Raw genomic sequence first — 5,364 nt, 5'->3', positions numbered from 1 at the left:
GCCGCGCTGCGACGCCGGCAGCGCGCGAACGCAGTCAGAGTTATTCAATGATACCTCACAGTCTCCTACGAGGCGGCGCGCCCTAGCGCAAGTGCAGCCGGAGCGCGGGGGCTCCAATATCGGCAGACCGTGCTGGAGGCGTGGTCTCGTCGTTTGGCGGACCCGTCGGCCGGCCTCCGTACCGTCGAGGCGATCTGCCCGGTTCTCGCGGACTGGGTGGGCCGCGACCGCGGAAGTCTCACCTCCGGCTACCTGTGCAGACTCACAAGACATTTTACCACCATGCAAACTTCTTACCGCAATAAATCTTACCACCCACCACGCAAACTACAATTTTACGGGTTCCACCTCTCTTACACGATGTTACTCCCACACTGAGGAAGCCAACCGCGAACACATGTCAAGCACGCACTTCACCGGAAAAACCTGCATCCGCCAGCGGAACCCGAACACCGCCGCATCGCCAGACACGAACGCACCGGACGTCTTATCTTACAGGTCACGACGACTTCAGATGTGTCAATTTTTCTTCCCCACGGAAACTTGCTTGCTTTCTTGTTTGCTTGCTTGCTGGAGCCCGAAGTCATCGAACGTGTAGTGTTATTGGTATTGAATCGAGTAGATTCTAAAATTTCAGCGACAATTCACAGTCTCATGTCCTGGTTTACTGTACTAGTGCCATGTAACTCTAGCAGTAGTCATTGGCTTAAAAACGATTCGTGTCGGAACTACCCACTCGTCATGACAGATCCATTATTGCGATCGAAGTTTCACTTGAGATTTGCACTTGCCTTAATTTCTTGCAATAGCTTGTTACGTGTTGTATTTCCGTTTTTAAATGCCATGTGATGAAGTCGACAGTCAACTGGGCAACATGAGCCAAAACGTAAGATGTGACGATTTCTTCGTGGCTCAGATCTTCCATCGAGGTAACAGAGACGTTATTACACGACTTACGTATGCTGCATTCACGCTCTTGTGGCGTACCACTACTAGTATTCTGATCTGCATCATGTTTTTTTTTGCTGTACTTCGAACATGTCCAAACACGTCACGCCAGTGAGAGTAGAGTCCTGATCCCACTTCTGATGTTGGCTTGAGGGTAGATATTATCTTGTTGAACACCAAGTAAAACGATGTCACTTTTTGATTCCTGATTTAATCAACAATATGTTATCTTAACAATCCACTTTAACACTTGTCCAACTTTAACCAGTACGTACAACAGTCACTGAATCACACAACGTAACAACGATATAGTAAGTGCACCAGGCAAACGCAGTCCAACGAATGTTCATTTCAAGGCACGTTCCGCCTTTTTATACTAGCCGGCGCAGCTGGCTTATGAGTCACTTCTGTTGCAGCTGTTGTTTACGAGTGGAACGACACGGCCGGCGCGCCTGGCTTGTGTGAGTCACTCCTATTGCACGTGCTGTATAACATAAATATCGTTAACGCCGTCACATCCATATAACATTCATTAGCAATAACATTTCACGTAGAATACAAAAATTAATAATAAATCGATCTGATAATAAATAATGTACATGATATCAATTACGTATTAAAAAAAAACAATATTATATATGACGGCGTTAACGATATTTATGTTATATAGCACGTGCAATAGGAGTGACTCACACAAGCCAGGTGCGCCGGCCGTGTCGTTCCACTCGTAAACAACAGCTGCAACAGAAGTGACTCATAAGCCAGCTGCGCCGGCTAGTATAAAAAGGCGGAACGTGCCTTGAAATAAACATTCGTTGGACTGCGTTTGCCTGGTGCACTTACTATATCCTTGTTACGTTGTGTGATTCAGTGACTGTTGTACGTACTGGTTAAAGTTGGACAAGTGTTAAGTGAATTGTTAAGATAACATATTGTTGATTAAATCAGGAATCAAAAGTGACATCGTTTTACTTGGTGTTCAACAAGATAATGTCTACGCTTAAGCTTACATCAGAAGTGAGATCAGGACTCTACTCTCACTGGCGTGACGTGTTTGAACATGTTCGAAGTACAGCAAAAAAAAACATAATCCAGATCAGAATACTAGTAGTGGTACGCTACAAGAGCGTGAATTCAGCATACGTAAGTCGTGTAATAACGTCTCTGTTACCTCGATGGAAGATCTGAGCCACGAAGAAATCGTCACATCTTACGTTCTGGCTCATGTTGCCCAGTTTGACTGTCGACTTCATCACATGTCATTTACTAACGGAAATACAACACGTAACAAGCTCTTGCAAGAAACTAAGGCAAGTGCAAATCTCAAGTGAAACTTCGATCGCAATAATGGATCTGTCATGACGAGTGGGTAGTTCCGACATGAATCGTTTTTAAGCCAATGACTACTGCTAGAGTTACATGGCACTAGTACAGTAAACCAGGACATGAGACTGTGAATTGTCGCCGAAATTTTAGAATCTACTCGATTCAATACCAATAACACTACACGTTCGATGACTTCGGGCTCCAGCAAGCAAGCAAGCAAACAAGAAAGCAAGCAAGTTTCCGTGGGGAAGAAAAATTCACACATCTGAAGTCGTCGTGACCTGTAAGATAAGACGTCCGGTGCGTTCGTGTCTGGCGATGCGGCGGTGTTCGGGTTCCGCTGGCGGATGCAGGTTTTTCCGGTGAAGTGCGTGCTTGAGCGTGCTTGACAAGTGTTCGCGGTTGGCTTCCTCAGTGTGGGAGTAACATCGTGTAAGAGAGTCTCCACAGGTAGCAGGAGGTGAGACTTCCGCGGTCGCGGCCCACCCAGTCCGCGAGAACCGGGCAGATCGCCTCGACGGTACGGAGGCCGGCCGACGGGTCCGCCAAACGACGAGATCACGCCTCCAGCACGGACTGCCGATATTGGAGCCCCCGCGCTCCGGCTGCACTTGCGCTAGGGCGCGCCGCCTCGTAGGAGACTGTGAGCCTGCAAAACCTGAACAACCTCCTCATCCGTGGGCGCCCGGCTCTCGCCTGCAAGTCGGCTGTTACGTGTGCGGTGATGCGAGCCATGTAGCTTCTGGGTGTTCCATGCGCTACAAGAAGAAAAACGACACTGCTCCAGGTGCTGTGGCAGGTTCAACCAGAGACGTCAACGTGTGTTCCAGAGCTTCAGTGTGTTACAGATAAGTGGTTTTGGCTTCCCCTTTATGTTCCATTCAGGGTCAGAATGTAGTCTTATAAAACAAAGTCATAGTAATTTATTCAATGGTAAGCCGTTTCATGAACAAGTCACTCTTTGATCTGAAAGTAACTTAGACCAATCATGATGGCAAGAGCACTTAGGGGATATTCAACTCGCCCTTAATAGTGCACGTTGTCGAGTAACAGGGTTTACTCCAATAGAATAGACGTTTGCCGTTCAGGGTAGTTCACTTGAAATATCTTAAAGTTTCAACAGAGTGATAATCCCTCTAGATTAGATCTTGATTTAGCACGGTCGAAGACCGGCGAAAACATAAAATAAAAGGCACAAACAGAAGCTTGGTTTAGTCGAGGCAAAGCTAAAGTCAAACTCTTTTCCGCTGGGGATTTTGTTTTCGTAAGTTGACCGAAAATGTAAAGGTCCCTTCAACATTACTGCAGTTTTGGAAAACGATAGGTATAAATTGAGACATGTAAATAGTTCTAATAGAGTGTACGAATTTCCCCATGAAAACTTACGTGAAATACCTCGAGGCCGTCAGGCCTACTAGAAATTTCTGAAAATTATAGTGACGATGACGTGACGGCGTACACAGATGGGTTAATTAATCTTGTTCATGAAACTGATCTTAATGATGACGACTCTATCACTGACAATAGAAGCGACATTTTTGTCCGCAAATAGCGATACAGCAAACATAGTCTGTGGGTAGTGATACAATGTCTGTAAGCTCAGGCACCTCAGGTGCAGGTGTTGGAAATGTAAAAAACGATGGTCGGTCTCGCACTATTTCTGAAGAAATTCCGTATAAATGTTCTGGTTTAAGAAATGTTTTAACAAACGCTACCGTACACGCAGATTAAATAAAAAAAAGAAAAAGATAATTGTATGTGGCTAGAGAGATGTTAATCCGGACTAGCAAAAAAAAAGAGAAAAAAAAAAAAAAAAGTGTGAAGTCATTGAAGGGTCTGTCCGGTCAAATGGCTTGGCTATAGGGATTTTCATCCAGATTGGCCACAACAATTAGCTACAGGGATTGCGATTCGGTCTAGCATTATCCGGTCCAGTTCGAAAAACTGAAGGGATAACAATTCCGGTCTAAGTTAAAAGGGACATACTTACATACCTGAAGAGTTTTAAATGAACTGGCCCAGGTATGTAAGCAGTCTGAAGGTTATTTATAGCCAATATAGGATTTTCTGAAGAATTATGCGAACCGAACCGTACTAGATTGTTAATATCATAGACCACGTTTTAAGTTGCATCCGTTAATGTCAGGATGAACGAACACGTTTGTTGTTCACAGACATACCATAAGAATGCGCGCACGAGGGCGAGCGCACGTCAGTATGGCCGTGACGGCGTTAACGATATTTATGTTATATAGCACGTGCAATAGGAGTGACTCACACAAGCCAGGTGCGCCGGCCGTGTCGTTCCACTCGTAAACAACAGCTGCAACAGAAGTGACTCATAAGCCAGCTGCGCCGGCTAGTATAAAAAGGCGGAACGTGCCTTGAAATAAACATTCGTTGGACTGCGTTTGCCTGGTGCACTTACTATATCCTTGTTACGTTGTGTGATTCAGTGACTGTTGTACGTACTGGTTAAAGTTGGACAAGTGTTAAGTGAATTGTTAAGATAACATATTGTTGATTAAATCAGGAATCAAAAGTGACATCGTTTTACTTGGTGTTCAACAAGATAATGTCTACGCTCAAGCTTACATATATAAAAAAAAAATCATCTCCTGATAAACAAACATCACATCAACATTAAAAGACTGAACTTAAATAAACACTACTTATGTATATCGCAACACAATCAACTAAAATCTAGCAGTCGGGCAACATTTGAAAGCTTAGCTTCTACACACATTAATTTATTCATGAGAGAACATAAAGTTACATGTGACAGATACGGCCTCCGGAGAGTTTCGTAAATTTGCCTGACAGTACACCTTTTGTTACGTATAAGTCTTACGACATCTATATTCGGTACCAGAAAAGCTACTCAACTATTAATTAGTATATTAAATTGTATTTTTTTTTTTTTTTTTTTTTTTTTTTTTTTTTTTTTTTTTTTTTTTTTTTTTTTTTTTTTTTTTATGATTGAAAGTTTACTGGTGGCCCGAAGGCCTTTCCAGTTTCACCAGGACAGGTGGGCGAGCAAAGGCTCAGCCAAGAGGGGTGGGATTTGCTAACAACTGCCCGAGCGCCTCC

At 44.0% G+C, this 5,364-nt stretch overlaps 1 long non-coding RNA gene across 1 annotated transcript; it reads left to right on the top strand.

The window, feature by feature from the left end:
• Positions 1–1,578: 1,578 nt before the first annotated feature.
• LOC149502811 (uncharacterized) lies at positions 1,579–4,816 on the top strand. The gene is made up of 2 exons (XR_016323246.1): positions 1,579–2,917; positions 3,062–4,816. It is a non-coding gene; the product is annotated as an uncharacterized LOC149502811 (long non-coding RNA).
• The last annotated feature ends 548 nt before the right edge of the window (positions 4,817–5,364 follow it).

This window comes from Bombyx mandarina, chromosome 06, assembly GCF_030267445.1.
Source record: "Bombyx mandarina strain Sakado chromosome 06, ASM3026744v2".
Classification (NCBI taxonomy): domain Eukaryota; kingdom Metazoa; phylum Arthropoda; class Insecta; order Lepidoptera; family Bombycidae; genus Bombyx; species Bombyx mandarina.
This window is presented reverse-complemented; position numbering and strand designations above follow the sequence as displayed.